The 17,328-nt window shown below is 37.0% G+C and overlaps 1 non-coding gene across 1 annotated transcript; it reads right to left on the reverse strand.

Moving 5' to 3' along the window:
- Nucleotides 1–3,847: 3,847 nt before the first annotated feature.
- On the reverse strand, nt 3,848–3,955 carry LOC112760525 (small nucleolar RNA R71). Its single transcript, XR_003180961.1, has one exon. It is a non-coding gene; the product is annotated as a small nucleolar RNA R71 (small nucleolar RNA).
- Between the last annotated feature and the right edge of the window lie 13,373 nt (nt 3,956–17,328).

A 17,328-nucleotide genomic window follows, 5' to 3' on the forward strand; every position in this document is an offset into this window, starting at 1 on the left:
TATCTAGTCTCTTCCACTCCTGAGATCTTCAACACCTTTTAGAATTACTGCAACTTAAGCACTGCTTTCCTGCTTTTAAATTCTTCAAGTCATTTTACTTTTCTGATAAGATCCACTTCACTGCACTTAGATTTTCTATTTTATGTTTAATGCAATTTAGTTGTTCTTGTTCAGATTCTGCAATCCCAATTCCCAATTCCTTTTATGATTCAAGCAATTTACATTTCTTGCACTTTAAGCTTCAGCCATTTACATTTCTTGTAATCTAAGTTTCTGCAATTTATATTACTTGCACTTTAAGAATCTGATTCTTTACTTTTCTGCTCTTTAATTTACTGCACTTTACCCCTCTCCCTTTATATTTCAAGCAATTTAAATTTTTGCAAAGCACAAATCACTCAACCAAACTTGATTCGCTTGACTAAATCAATCAACCACTAAACTAAAATTGTTCAATCCTTCAATCCCTGTGGGATTGACCTCACTCTTGTGAGTTATTATTACTTGATGCGACCCGGTACACTTGCCGGTGAGTTGTGTGTTTGGAATTCGTTTTCCGAAAATACACATCAATTGTCACGTTCATCACATTCAGGTTGAAGTGCGAATGAATATCTTAGAAGCGGAATAAGTTGAATTGAATAGAAAAACAGTAGTACTTTGCATTAATCTTTGAGGAACAGCAGAGCTCCACACCTTAATCTATGGAGTGTAGAAACTCTACCTTTGAAAATACATAAGTGAAAGGTCCAGGCATGGCCAAATGGCCAGCCCCCATGATCAAAGAACAAAACGTCCTAGGATGATCAAAAGATCAAAAGCTAATCCCAAGATGTCTAATACAATAGTAAAAAGTCCTATTTATAATAAACTAGCTACTAGGGTTTATAGAAGTAAGTAATTGATGCATAAATCCACTTCCGGGGCCCACTTGGTGTGTGCTTGGGCTGAGCTTGAATGTTACACGTGTAGAGGTCATTCTTGGAGTTGAACGCCAGTTTGTAACGTATTTCTGGCGTTCAACTCTGGTTTGTGACTTGTTTTTGGCGTTTAACTCCAGACAGCAGCGTAGAACTGGCGTTCAACGCCCTTTTACGTCATCTAAACTCGTTCAAAGTATGGACTATTATATATTGATGAAAAGCCCTGGATGTCTACTTTCCAACACAATTGGAAGCGAGCCATTTTGAGTTCTGTAGATCCAGAAAATCCACTTTGAGTGCAGCGAGGTCAGAATCCAACAGCATCAGCAGTCCTTCTTCAACCTCTAAATCTGATTTTTGCTCAAGTCCTTCAATTTCAGCCAGAAAATACCTGAAATCACAGAAAAACACACAAACTTATAGTAAAGTCCAGAAATGTAAATTTAACATAAAAACTAATGAAAACATCCCTAAAAGTAACTAGATTCTACTAAAAACAATGCCAAAAAGCGTATAAATTATCCGCTCATCCCTAAAAGTTTTTGGCGCCGTTGCCGGGGATTGTTTGAGTTTGGACAACTGACGGTTCATCTTGTTGCTCAGATTAGGTAATTTTCTTTTTGTTTTATTTTCAAAAATTTTTCAAAAAAAAACTTTCAAAAATTTCTCATCTATTTTCGAAAAAAAATATTTTCAAAAATATATTTTTCTTCAGAATTTTTAAGAATGAATTCTAGTGTTTCATGAAGTATGTCTGGCTATAAAGCCATGTCTAAATTCTTTTGGACTGAGGTTTTGGCTTAAAATTGAATGAATTACTCTCATGTTACATACTAAAGCTTGGCTGGCTATTAAGCCATGACTGACCCTTTGATTGGAGCTTTAGACTAAAGAGCATAAGATTCCTGGAATTCATATTAAAAATTTTGGAATCCTTATTTTTCTTTTTCAGAATGATTTTCGAAAAAAATTAAAAGAAAATACAAAAAATTCATAAAATCAAAAATCAAAAAAATATTTTGTATTTCTTATTTGAGTCTTGAGTCAAGTTGAAAGTTTGGTGTCAATTGCATGTTCATCTTGCATTTTTCGAAAAATTCATGCATTCATAGTGTTCTTCATGATCTTCAAGTTGTTCTTGGTAAGTCTTCTTGTTTGATCTTGATGTCTTCATGTTTTGTGTCTTTTCTTGTTTTTCATATGCATTTTTGCATTCATAGTGTCTGAACATGAAAGATTTCTAAGTTTGGTGTCTTGCATGTTTCTTTGCATATAAAAATTTTCAAAAATATGTTCTTGATGTCATCATGATCTTCAAAGGGTTCTTGGTGTTCATCTTGACATTCATAGCATTCTTGCATGCATTCATTGTTTTGATCTAAAATTTCCATGCATTGAGCATTTTTAGTGTTTTTCTCTCTCATCATAAAAATTCAAAAATCAAAAAAATATCTTTCCCTTTCTCTCTCTTAAAATTTCGAAAATTAGATTTGACTTTTTCAAAAATTTTTAAAAATCTAGTTATCTTCATGAGTCAAATCAAAATTTTCAATTTAAAAATCCTATCTTTTACAAAATCTTTTTCAAAAATCAAATCTTTTTCATTTTTCTTAGTTATTTTCGAAAATTTTAAAAATATTTTTCAAAAATCTTTTTCTTATCTTTACATCATATTTTCGAAAATAACATCATCAATTAATGTATTGATTCAAAAATTTCAAGTTTGTTACTTGCTTGTTAAGAAAGATTCAAACTTTGAGTTCTAGAATCATATCTTGTGATTTCTTGTGAATCAAGTCATTAAGTGTGATTTTAAAAATCAAATCTTTTTTCAAAAAACTAATTTCAATCATATCTTTTCAAAAATATCTTCTTATCTTATCTTTTTCAAAATTTGATTTTAAAATATCTTTTCTAACTTCCTATCTTCTTATCTTTTCAAAATTGATTTTCAAATTTGTTTCAACTAACTAACTAACTTTTTGTTTGTTTCTTATCTTTTTCAAAACTACCTAACTAACTCTCTCTCTAATTTTCGAAAATATCTCTCCTCTTTTTCAAAATTTCTTTTTAAATTAACTAATTATTTTAACTTTTGATTTTAAAATTTCAAAAATTACTAACCTTTTTCAAAAACTATTTTCAAAAATCACTAACCCTTTTTCAAAAATAATTTTCGAAAATCCTTCTCCCTCATCTCCTTCTAATTATTTATTCATCTACTAACACTTCTCTTCATCTCACATCACTGCCCCTATCCTTACCCTTATGTTTGGATTCTTCATTCTTCTTCACTCCTATTCTTTTTCTTCTTCTACTAACAACAAGGAACCTCTTTACTGTGACATAGAGGATTCCTCTTCTTTTCTTGTTCTCTTCTCTTTCTTATGAGCAGGAACAAGGAAAAAAGCATTCTTGTTGAAGCTGATCCAGAACCTGAAAGGACTCTGAAAAGAAAACTAAGAGAAGCTAAATTACAACACTCCAGAGACAACCTCATTGAAAATTTCGAACAAGTAAAGGAGATGGCAGCCAAACCCAACAACAATAATGTAAGGAGAATGCTTGGTGACTTTACTGCACCAAATTCCAGTTTACATGGAAAAAGCATCTCCATCCCTGCCAATGGAGCAAACAACTTTGAGCTGAAACTTCAATTAGTTTCTCTGATGCAGCAGAACTGCAAGTTTCATGGACTTCCATCCGAAGATCCTTTTCAGTTCTTAATTGAATTCTTGCAGATATGTGATACTGTTAAGACTAATAGAGTAGATCCTGAAGTCTACAGGCTCATGCTTTTCCCTTTTGCTGTAAGAGACAGAGCTAGAGTATGGTTGGACTCTCAACCTAAGGATAGCCTGAACTCTTGGGACAAGCTGGTCAAGGCTTTCTTAGCCAAGTTCTTTCCTCCTCAAAAGCTGAGCAAGCTTAGAGTGGATGTTCAGACCTTCAGACAAAAAGAAGGTGAATCCCTCTATGAAGCTTGGGAGAGATACAAAGAACTGACCAAAAAGTGTCCTTCTGACATGCTTTCAGAATGGACCATCCTGGATATATTCTATGATGGTTTGTCTGAATTAGCTAAAATGTCATTGGATACCTCTGCAGGTGGATCCATTCACCTAAAGAAAACGCCTGCAGAAGCTCAAGAACTCATTGACATGGTTGCTAATAACCAGATCATGTACACTTCTTAAAGGAATCCTGTGAATAATGGGAGGCCTATGAAGAAGGGAGTTCTTGAAATTGATACTCTGAATGCCATATTGGCTTAGAAAAAAATATTGACTCAGCAAGTCAATATGATCTCTCAGAGTCTGAATGGAATGCAAGTTGCATCCAACAGTACTCAAGAGGCATCTTCTGAAGAAGAAGCTTATGATCCTGAAAATCCTGCAATAGCAGAGGTAAATTATATGGGTGAACCTTATGGAAACACCTATAACTCATCATGGAGAAATCATCCAAATTTCTCATGGAAGGATCAACAAAAGCCTCAACAAGGCTTTAATAATGGTGGAAGATACAGGTTTAGCAACAGCAAGCCTTTTCCATCATCCACTCAGCAACAGACAGAGAACTCTGAACAAAATACCTCTAATTTAGCAAACTTAGTCTCTGATCTATCTAAGGCCACTGTGAGTTTCATGAATGAAACAAGGTCTTCCATTAGAAATTTGGAAGCACAAGTGGGCCAGCTGAGTAAAAAGATCACTGAAATCCCTCCTAGTACTCTCCCAAGCAATACAGAAGAAAATCCAAAACGAGAGTGCAAGGCCATTGAATTAATCACCATGGCCGAACCTGTAAGGGAAGGAGAGGACGTGAATCCCAAGGAGGAAGACCTCCTGGGACGTCCAGTGATCAATAAGGAGTTTTCCTCTGAGGAACCAAAGGAATCTGACGCTCATCCAGAGACCATAGAGATTCCATTAAACCTCCTTATGCCATTCATGAGCTCTGATGAGTATTCCTCTTCTGAAGAGAATGAGGATGTTACTGAGGAGCAAGTCACCAAGTACCTTGGTGCAATCATGAAGCTGAACGACAAATTATTTGGTATTGAGACTTGGGAAGATGAACCTCCCTTGTTCACCAATGAACTAAGTGATCTGGATCAACTGACATTGCCTCAGAAGAAACAGGATCCTGGAAAGTTCGTAATACCTTGTACCAAAGGCAACATGATCTTTGAAAAGGCTCTGTGTGACCTTGGTTCAGGGATAAACCTCATGCCCCTCTCTGTAATAGAGAAACTGGGAATCTATGGGGTGCAAGCTACTAAAATCTCATTAGAGATGGCAGACAATTCAAGAAAACAGGCTTATGGACAAGTAGAGGACATGTTAGTAAAGGTTGAAGGCCTTTACATCCCTGCTGATTTCATAATCCTTGATACTGGGAAGGATGGGGATGAATCCATTATCCTTGGAAGACCTTTCCTAGCCACAGCAAGAGCTGTGATTGATGTTGACAGAGGTGAATTAGTCCTTCAATTGAATGAGGACTCCCTTGTGTTTACAACTCAAGGTTACCCTTCTGTAAACAAGGAGAGGAAGCATCAAAAGCTTCTCTCAGAACAAAGTCAACCAGAGCCCCCACTATCAAACTCTAAGTTTGGTGTTGGGAAGTCTCAACAATGCTATGAACATCTGTGAGGCTCCATGAGAGCCCACTGTCAAGCTATTGACATTAAAGAAGCGCTTGTTTGGAGGCAACCCAATTTTTATTTATCTAATTATATTTTTCTTGTTCTTTCATGTTTTATTAGGTTCATGATCATGTGGAGTCACAAAATAAATATAAAAATTGAAAACGGAATCAAAAACAGCAGAAGAAAAATCACACCCTGGAGGAAAGCCTTACTGGCGTTTAAACGCCAGTAAGAAGCATCTGGCTGGCGTTCAACGCCAGAACAGAGCATGGTTCTGGCGCTGAACACCCAAAATGGGCAGCATCTGGGCGTTTGAACGCCAGAATTGCACCCTGGAGAAGAGCTGGCGGTGAACGCCCAGAACAAGCATGGTCTGGCGTTCAACGCCAGAAATGGGCAACAAATGAGCGTTCAACGCCGAGAACAAGCACCAATCTGGCGCTGAACGCCCAGAGTTATGTGCAAGGGCATTTTGCATGCCTAATTTGGTGCAAGGTTGTAAATCCTTGAACACCTCAAGATCTGTGGACCCCACAGGATCCCCACCTACCTCCACTCACTTCTTCTCACCCTTCTTTCACACAATCCCATAAACACTCTTCTCCAAAACTCTTCACCAATCACCTCGATCTCTCTTCCCTATCACCACTTCACCACTCACATCCATCCACTATTCCCCATAAACCTACCTCATAAACTCCACCTACCTTCAAAATTCAAAATCAATTTCCCACCCAACCCACCCTAAATGGCCAAACCTAACCCCCCCTCTCTTCCCTATATAAAGCCCTCCATTCTTCCTCATTTTCACACAACACAACCCTCTCTTCTCTTCTTGGCTGAATACACCTCTCCCCCTCTTCTCCATATTTTCTTCTTCTTCTTCATCTTTTCTTTCTTCTCTCGCTCGAGGGCGAGCAATATTCTAAGTTTGGTGTGGCAAAAGCATAAGCTTTTTGTTTTTCCATTACCATTGATGGCACCTAAGACCGGAGAATCCTCTAGAAAAGGGAAAGGGAAGACAAAAGCTTCCACCTCCGAGTCATGGGAGATGGAAAGATTCATCTCCAAAGCTCATCAAGACCACTTCTATGATGTTGTGGCCAAGAGGAAGGTGATCCCTGAGGTCCCTTTCAAGCTCAAGAAGAATGAGTATCCAGAGATCCGACATGAAATCCAAAGAAGAAGTTGGGAAGTTCTAACAAAACCCATCCAACAAGTCGGCATCCTAATGATTCAAGAGTTCTATGCCAATGCATGGATCACTAGGAGCCATGATCAAAGTAAGAACCCGGACCCAAAGAATCATCTCACCATGGTTCGGGGGAAATACTTAGATTTTAGTCCGAAAAATGTGAGGTTGGCGTTTAACTTGCCTATGATGCAAGGAGATGCACGCCCCTACACTAGAAGGGTCCACTTTAATCAAAGGTTGGACCAAGTCCTCATGGACATATGTGTGGAAGGAGCTCAATGGAAGATTGACTCCAAAGGCAAGCCAGTTCAATTAAGAAGACTGGACCTTAAGCCTATAGCTAGAGGATGGTTGGAGTTCATTCAACGCTCAATCATTCCTACTAGCAACCGGTCTAAAATTACTATAGACCGGGCCATCATGATCTATAGCATCATGATTGGAGAAGAGGTGGAGGTTCATGAGATTATACCTCAAGAATTCTACAAGGTGGCTGACAAGTCCTCCACTATGGCAAGGTTAGCCTTTCCTCACCACATTTGCCATCTATGTTACTCAGTTGGAGCTTTCATAGAAGGAGACATTCCCATTGATGAAGAGAAGCCCATCTCTAAGAAAAGGATGGAGCAAGCAAGAGAGCCCATTCATGGATCTCAAGAGGCGCACGAAGCTCATCACCATGAGATCCCGGAGATGCCTCAAATGCATTTTCCTCCACAAAACTATTGGGAGCAAATCTACACCTCCCTAGGAGAATTAAGTTCCAACATGGGACAATTAAGGGTGGAACATCAAGAGCACTCCATCATCCTTCATGAAATAAGAGAAGATCAAAAAGCAATGAGGGAGGAGCAACAAAGACAAGGAAGAGACATAGAAGAGCTCAAGGACATCATTGGTTCCTCAAGAAGGAAACACACCCATCACTAAGGTGGACTCATTCCTTGTTCTTACTTTCTCTATTTTTCGTTTTCTCTATGTTAAGTGCTTATCTATGTTTGTTTCTTCATTACATGATCATTAGTATTTAGTAACTTTGTCTTAAAGTTATGAATGTCCTATGAATCCATCACCTCTCTTAAATGAAAACTGTTTTAATTCAAAAGAACAAGAAGTACATGAGTTTCGAACTTATCATTGAACTTAGTTTAATTATATTGATGTGGTGACAATGCTTCTTGTTTTCTGAATGTATGCTTGAACAGTGCTTATGTCTTTTGAAGTTGTTGTTTAAGAATGTTAAATATGTTGGCTCTTGAAAGAATGATGACAAGGAGACATGTTATTTGATAATCCGAAAAATCATAAAAATGATTCTTGAAGCAACAAAAAGCAGTAAAGAACAAAGCTTGCAGAAAAAAAAAGGCGAAAGAAATAGAAAAAAAAAAGAGAGAAAAAGCAAGCAGAAAAAGCCAAAGCTCTTAAAACCAAGAGGCAAGAGCAAGAAAAAAGCCAATAGCCCTTAAAACAAAAGGCAAGGGTAATAAAAAGGATCCCAAGGCTTTGAGCATCAGTGGATAGGAGGGCCTAAAGGAATAAAATCCTGGCCTAAGCGGCTAAACCAAGCTGTCCCTAACCATGTGCTTGTGGCGTGAAGGTGTCAAGTGAAAACTTGAGACTGAGCGGTTAAAGTCAAGGTCCAAAGCAAAAGAAGAGTGTGCTTAAGAACCCTGGACACCTCTAATTGGGGACTTTAGCAAAGCTGAGTCACAATCTGAAAAGGTTCACCTAATTATGTGTCTGTGGCATTTATGTATCCGGTGGTAATACTGGAAAACAAAGTGCTTAGGGCCACGACCAAGACTCATAAAATAGCTGTGTTCAAGAATCATCATACTGAACTAGGAGAATCAATAACACTATCTGAACTCTGAGTTCCTATAGATGCCAATCATTCTGAACTTCAATGGATAAAGTGAGATGCCAAAACTATTCAAGAGGCAAAAAGCTACAAGTCCCGCTCATTTAATTGGAGCTATGTTTCATTGATAGTTTGGAATTTATAGTATATTTTCTTCTTTTTATCCTATTTGATTTTCAGTTGGTTGGGGACAAGCAACAATTTAAGTTTGGTGTTGTGATGAGCGGATAATTTATACGCTTTTTGGCATTGTTTTTAGTATGTTTTTAGTAGAATCTAGTTACTTTTAGGGATGTTTTCATTAGTTTTTATGTTAAATTCACATTTCTGGAATTTACTATGAGTTTGTGTATTTTTCTGTGATTTCAGGTATTTTCTGGCTGAAATTGAAGGACTTGAGCAAAAATCAGATTCAGAGGTTGAAGAAGGACTGCTGATGCTGTTGGATTCTGACCTCCCTGCTCTCAAAGTTGATATTCTGTAGCTAAAGAACTCAAAATGGCGCGCTTCCAAATGTGTTGGAAAGTAGACATCCAGGGCTTTCCAGCAATGTATAATAGTCCATACTTTGAACGAGTTTAGATGACGTAAAAGGGCGTTGAACGCCAGTTCTACGCTGCTGTCTGGATAAACGCCAGAAACAAGTCACAAACCAGAGTTGAACGCCAGAAATACGTTACAAACTGGTGTTCAACTCCAAGAATGACCTCTACACGTGTAACATTCAAGCTCATCCCAGGCACACACCAAGTGGACCCCGGAAGTGGATTTATGCATCAATTACTTAGTTCTGTAAACCCTAGTAGCTAGTTTATTATAAATAGGACATTTTACTATTGTATTAGACATCTTGGGATTAGCTTTTGATCTTTTGATCATCCTAGGACGTTTTGTTCTTAGATCATGGGGGCTGGCCATTCGGCCATGCCTGGACCTTTCACTTATGTATTTTCAACGGTAGAGTTTCTACACTCCATAGATTAAGGTGTGGAGCTCTGCTGTTCCTCAAAGATTAATGCAAAGTACTACTGTTTTTCTATTCAATTCAACTTATTCCGCTTCTAAGATATTCATTCGCACTTCAACCTGAATGTAATGAACGTGACAATCATCATCATTCCCTATGAACGCGTGCCTGACAACCACTTCCGTTCTACCTTAGATTGAATGAGTATCTCTTAGATCTCTTAATCAGAATCTTCGTGGTGTAAGCTAGATTGATGGCGGCATTCATGAGAATCCGGAAAGTCTAAACCTTGTCTGTGGTATTCCGAGTAGGATTCAGGGATTGAATGACTGTGACGAGCTTCAAACTCGCGAGTGCTGGGCGTAGTGACAGACGCAAAAGGAGGGTGAATCCTATTCCAGTATGATCGAGAACCTCAGATGATTAGTCGTGCTGTGACAGAGCATTTGGACCATTTTCACAAGAGGATAAGATGCAGCCATTGACAAGGGTGATGCCTCCAGACGATTAGCCATGTAGTGACAGCGCATCGGACCATTTTCCAGAGAGGATTAAAAGTAGCCATTGACAACGGTGATGTCCTTACATAAAGCCAGCCATGGAAAGGAGTAAGACTGATTGGATGAAGACAGTAGGAAAGCAGAGATTCAGAGGAACGAAAGCATCTCTATACACTTATCTTAAATTCTCAGCAATGAATTACATAAGTGTTTCTATCCTTATTTTATGTTTACTTATTATTTAATTTCGAAAACTCCATAACCTTTTGATATCCGCCTGACTGAGATTTACAAGGTGACCATAGCTTGCTTCATACTAACAATCTCCGTGGGATCGACCCTTACTCACCTAAGGTTTATTACTTGGACGACCCAGTGCACTTGCAGGTTAGTTGTATCGAAGTTGTGATAAAAAGTTGAGATTACAATTGAGCGTACCATGTTGATGGCGCCATTGATGATCACAATTTCGTGCACCAAGTTTTTAAACGCCAGTAAGGCACCTCCAGGGTGTGATTTTTCTTCTGCTGTTTTTGATTCCGTTTTCAATTTTTATATTTATTTTGTAACTCCACATGATCATGAACCTAATAAAACATGAAAGAACAAGAAAAATATAATTAGATAAATAAAAATTGGGTTGCCTCCCATCAAGCGCTTCTTTAATGTCAATAGCTTGACAGTGGGCTCTCATGGAGCCTCACAGATGTTCAGAGCATTGTTGAGACTTCCCAACACCAAACTTAGAGTTTGGATATGGGAGTTCAACACCAAACTTAGAGTTTGGTTGTGACCTCCCAACACCAAACTTAGAGTTTGACAGTGGGGGCTCTGGTTGACTCTGTTCTGAGAGAAGCTTTTTATGCTTCCTCTCCATGTTTACACAAGGATAACCTTGAGTTGTAAACACAAGCGAGTCCCCATTCAATTGAAGGACTAATTCACTTCTGTCAACATCAATCACAGCTCTTGCTGTGGCTAGGAAGGGTCTTCCAAGGATGATGAATTCATCCTCATCCTTCCCAGTATCTAGGACTATGAAATCAGCAGGGATGTAAAGGCCTTCAACCTTTACTAACACATCCTCTACTTGTCCATAAGCCTATTTTCTTGAATTTTCTACCATCTCTAATGAGATTTTAGAAGCCTGCACCCTATAGATTCCCAGTTTCTCTATTACAGAGAGGGGCATGAGGTTTATCCCTGAACCAAGGTCACACAGAGCCTTTTCAAAGATCATGTTGCCTATGGTACAAGGTATTACGAACTTTCCAGGATCCTGTTTCTTCTGAGACAATGTCAGTTGATCCAGATCACTTAGTTCATTGGTGAACAAGGGAGGTTCATCTTCCCATGTCTCAATACCAAATAATTTGGCATTCAGCTTCATGATTGCACCAAGGTACTTGGTGACTTGCCCTTCGATAACATCCTCATTCTCTTCAGAAGAGGAATACTCATCAGAGCTCATGAAGGGCATAAGGAGGTTTAATGGAATCTCTATAGTCTCTAGATAAGTCTCAGATTCCTTTGGTTCCTCAGAGGGAAACTCCTTATTGATCACTGGACGTCCCAAGAGGTCTTCCTCCTTGGGATTCACGTCCTCTCCTTCCCTTACAGGTTCGGCCATGGTGATCAATTCAATGGCCTTACACTCTCCTTTTGGATTTTCTTCTGTATTGCTTGGGAGAGTACTAGGAGGGATTTCAGTGACCCTTTTACTCAGCTGGCCCACTTGTGCTTCCAAATTTCTAATGGAGGACCTTGTTTCATTCATGAAACTCACTGTGGCCTTAGATAGATCAGAGACTAAGTTTGCTAAATTAGAGGTATTTTGTTCAGAGTTCTCTGTCTGTTGCTGAGTGGATGATGGAAAAGGGTTGCTATTACTAAACCTGTTTCTTCCACCATTATTAAAGCCTTGTTGAGGCTTTTATTGATCCTTCCATGAGAGATTTGGGTGATTTCTCCATGAGGGATTATAGGTGTTTCCATAAGGTTCACCCAAGTAATTTACCTCTGCTATTGCAGGGTTGTCAGGATCATAAGCTTCTTCTTCAGAAGATGCCTCTTGAGTACTGTTGGATGCAGCTTACATTCCATTCAGACTCTGAGAAATCATATTGACTTGCTGAGTCAATATTTTATTCTGAGACAATATGGCATTCAGAGTATCAATTTCAAGAACTCCCTTCTTCATAGGCGTCCCATTACTCACAGGATTCCTCTCAGAAGTGTACATGAACTGGTTATTAGCAACCATGTCAATGAATTCTTGAGCTTCTGCAGTCATTTTCTTTAGGTGAATGGATCCACCTGCAGAGGTATCCAATGACATTTTAGCTAATTCAGACATACCATCATAGAATATGTCCAGTATGGTCCATTCTGAAAGCATGTCAGAACGACACTTTTTGGTCAGTCTTTTGTATCTCTCCCAAGCTACATAGAGGGATTCACCTTCTTTCTGTCTGAAGGTCTGAACATCCACTCTAAGCTTACTCAGCTTTTGAGGAGGAAAGAACTTAGCTAAGAAAGCCTTGACCAGCTTATCCCAAGAGTTCAGGCTATCCTTAGGTTGAGAGTCCAACCATACTCTAGCTTTGTCTCTTACAGCAAAAGGGAAAAGCATGAGCCTGTAGACTTCAGGATCTACTCCATTAGTCTTAACAGTATCATAGATCTGCAAGAATTCAGTTAAGAACTGAAAAGGATCTTCAGATGGAAGTCCATGAAACTTGTAGTTTTGTTGCATCAGAGAAACTATTTGAGGTTTAAGCTCAAAATTGTTTGCTCCAATGGTAGGGATGGAGATGCTTCTTCCATGTAAATTGGAATTTGGTGCAGTAAAGTCACCAAGCATTCTCCTTGCATTATTGTTGTTGGGTTCGGCTACCATCTCCTTTACTTGTTCGAAATTTTCAATAAGGTTGTCTCTGGATTGTTGTAATTTAGCTTCTCTTAGTTTCCTCTTCAGAGTCCTTTCAGGTTCTGGATCAACTTCAACAAGAATGCCTTTTTCCTTGTTCCTGCTCATAAGAAAGAGAAGAGAACAAGAAAAGAAGAGAAATCCTCTATGTCACAGTAAAGAGGTTCCTTATTGTTAGTAGAAGAAGAAAAGGAATAGGGTTGAAGAAGAATGATGAATCCAAACACAAGGGTAAGGATAGGGGCAGTGATGTTAGATGAAGAGAAGTGTTAGTAGATGAATAAATAATTAGAAGGAGATGAGAGAGAAGGATTTTCGAAAATTATTTTTGAAAAAGGGTTAGTGATTTTTGAAAATAGTTTTTGAAAAAGGTTAGTAATTTTCGAAATTTTAAAATCAAAAGTTAAAATAATTAGTTAATTTAAAAAGAAATTTTGAAAAAGAGGAGAGATATTTTCGAAAATTAGAGAGAGAGTTAGTTAGGTAGTTTTGAAAAAGATAAGAAACAAACAAAAAGTTAGTTAGTTAGTTGAAACAAATTTGAAAATCAATTTTGAAAAGATAAGAAGATAAGAAGTTAGAAAAGATATTTTGAAATCAAATTTTGAAAAAGATAAGATAAGAAGATATTTTTGAAAAGATATGATTGAAATTGGTTTTGAAAAAGATTTGATTTTTAAAATCACAATTAATGACTTGATTCAAAAGAAATCACAAGATATGATTCTAGAACTCAAAGTTTGAATCTTTCTTAACAAGTAACAAACTTGAAATTTTTGAATCAAAACATTAATTGATGATGATATTTTCGAAAATTATGAGATAAAAGTAAGAAAAAGATTTTTGAAAAATATTTTTATAATTTTCGAAAATAAAAAAGAAAAATGAAAAAGATTTGATTTTTGAAAAAGATTTTGTAAAAGATAAGATTTTTAAATTGAAAATTTGATTTGACTCATAGAAACAACTAGATTTTTAAAAATTTTTGAAAAAGTCAAATCTAATTTTCGAAATTTTAAGAGAGAAAAAGGGAAAGATATTTTTTTTATTTTTGATGACAGAGAAAAACAACAAAATGATGCAATGCATGAAAATTTTTAGATCAAAACAATGAATGCATGCAAGAACACTATGAATGTCAAGATGAACACCAAGAACACTTTGAATGTCATGATGAACATCAAGACTTATTTTTGAAAATTTTTATATGCAAAGAAAACATGCAAGACACCAAACTTAGAAATCTTTCATGTTTAGACACTATGAATTCAAAAATGCACATGAAAAACAAGAAAAGACACAAAACATGAAAACATCAAGATCAAACAAGAAGACTTACTAAGAACAACTTGAAGATCATGAAGAACACTCTGAATGCATGAATTTTTGAAAAATGAAAGATGAATATGCAATTGACACCAAACTTATAACATGACACATGACTCAAACAAGAAACACAAAATATTTTTTATTTTTTTGATTTTATGAATTTTTTGTATTTTCTTTTAATTTTTTTCGAAAATCATTATGAAAAAGAAAAATAAGGATTCCAAAATTTTTAATATGAATTCCAGGAATCTTATGCTCTTTAGTCTAAAGCTCCAATCAAAGGGTCAGGCATGGCTTAATAGCCAGCCAAGCTTTAGTATGTAACATGAGAGTAATTCATTCAATCTTAAGCCAAAACCTCAGTCCAAAAGAATTTAGACATGGCTTTATAGCCAGCCAGGTTTCAACATGCTTCATGAAACACTAGAATTCATTCTTAAAAATTCTGAAAAAAAATATATTTTTGAAAACATTTTTATTTTAAAATTTTTTTCGAAAACAGATGAGAAATTTTTGAAAGGTTTTTGAAAAAATTTTTTTTGAAAAGAAAACGAAAAGAAAGTTACCCAATCTGAGCAACAAGATGAACCGTTAGTTGTCCAAACTCGAACAATCCCCGTCAACGGTGCCAAAAACTTGGTGCACGAAATTATGATCTCAGGTAACGGCGCCAGAAACTCTGTACGCACGTCTTAATAAATAGTTTTTCATTCACAACTTTGATACAACTAACCAGCAAGTGCACTGGATCGTCCAAGTAATAAACCTTACGTGAGTAAGGGTCGATCCCACGGAGATTGTTAGTATGAAGCAAGCTATGGTCATCTTGTAAATCTCAGTCAGGCGGATATAAAATAGTTATGGAGTTTTCGAACATAAATAATAAATAGATAGAAAATAAGGATAGAAACACTTATGTAATTCATTGGTGAGAATTTCAGATAAGCGTATAGAGATGCTTTCGTCCCTCTGAATCTCTGCTTTCTTGCTGTCTTCACCCAATCAGTCTTACTCCTTTCCATGGCTGGCTTTCTGTAAGGGCATCACCGTTGTCAATGGCTACATCCCATCCTCTTGTGAAAATGGTCCAAATGCTCTGTCACGGCACGGCTAATCATCTGAGGTTCTCGATCATACTGGAATAGGATTCACCCTCCTTTTGCGTCTGTCACTACGCCCAGCACTCGCGAGTTTGAAGTTCGTCACAGTCATTCAATCCCAGAGTCCTACTCGGAATACCACAGACAAGGTTTAGACTTACCGGACCATCATGAATGCCGCCATCAATCTAGCTTATACCACGAAGATTCTGATTAAGAGATCTAAGAGATACTCATTCAATCTAAGGTAGAACGGAAGTGGTTGTCAGGCACGCGTTCATAGGGAATGATGATGATTGTCACGTTCATCACATTCAGGTTGAAGTGTGAATGAATATCTTAGAAGCGGAATAAGTTGAATTGAATAGAAAAACAGTAGTACTTTGCATTAATCTTTGAGGAACAGCAGAGCTCCACACCTTAATCTATGGAGTGTAGAAACTCTACCGTTGAAAATACATAAGTGAAAGGTCCAGGCGTGGCCAAATGGCCAGCCCCCATGATCAAGGAACAAAACGTCCTAGGATGATCAAAAGATCAAAAGCTAATCCCAAGATGTCTAATACAATAGTAAAAAGTCCTATTTATAATAAACTAGCTACTAGGAATTATAGAAGTAAGTAATTGATGCATAAATCCACTTCCGGGGCCCACTTGGTGTGTGCTTGGGCTGAGCTTGAATGTTACACGTGTAGAGGTCATTCTTGGAGTTGAACGCCAGTTTGTAACGTATTTCTGGCGTTCAACTCTGGTTTGTGACTTGTTTTTGGCGTTAAACTCCAGACAGCAGCGTAGAACTGGCGTTCAACGCCCTTTTACGTCATCTAAACTCGTTCAAAGTATGGAATATTATATATTGCTGAAACGCCCTGGATGTCTACTTTCCAACACAATTAGAAGCACGCCATTTTGAGTTCTGTAGCTCCAGAAAATCCACTTTGAGTGCAGGGAGGTCAGAATCCAACAGCATCAGCAGTCCTTTTTCAACCTCTAAATCTGATTTTTGCTCAAGTCCTTTAATTTCAGCCAGAAAATATCTGAAATCACAGAAAAACACACAAACTCATAGTAAAGTCCAGAAATGTGAATTTAACATAAAAACTAATGAAAACATCCCTAAAAGTAACTAGATTCTACTAAAAACAATGCCAAAAAGCGTATAAATTATCCGCTCATCCCTAAAAGTTTTTGGCGCCGTTGCCGGGGATTGTTTGAGTTTGGACAACTGACGGTTCATCTTGTTGCTCAGATTAGGTAATTTTCTTTTTGTTTTATTTTCAAAAATTTTTCAAAAAAAAAACTTTGAAAAATTTCTCATCTGTTTTCGAAAAAAAAAAGTTTTCAAAAATATATTTTTCTTCAGAATTTTTAAGAATGAATTCTAGTGTTTCATGAAGTATGTCTGGCTATAAAGCCATGTCTAAATTCTTTTGGACTGAGGTTTTGGCTTAAAATTGAATGAATTACTCTCATGTTATATACTAAAGCTTGGCTGGCTATTAAGCCATGCCTGACCCTTTGATTGGAGCTTTAGACTAAAGAGCATAAGATTCCTGGAATTCATATTAAAAATTTTAGAATCCTTATTTTTCTTTTTCAGAATGATTTTCGAAAAAAATTAAAAGAAAATACAAAAAATTCATAAAATCAAAAATCAAAAAAATATTTTGTATTTCTTATTTGAGTCTTGAGTCAAGTTGAAAGTTTGGTGTCAATTGCATGTTCATCTTGCATTTTTCGAAAAATTCATGCATTCATAGTGTTCTTCATGATCTTCAAGTTGTTCTTAGTAAATCTTCTTGTTTGATCTTGATGTCTTCATGTTTTGTGTCTTTTCTTGTTTTTCATATGCATTTTTGCATTCATAGTG

The sequence above is a fragment of the Arachis hypogaea genome, chromosome 16 (assembly GCF_003086295.3).
Source record: "Arachis hypogaea cultivar Tifrunner chromosome 16, arahy.Tifrunner.gnm2.J5K5, whole genome shotgun sequence".
Classification (NCBI taxonomy): domain Eukaryota; kingdom Viridiplantae; phylum Streptophyta; class Magnoliopsida; order Fabales; family Fabaceae; genus Arachis; species Arachis hypogaea.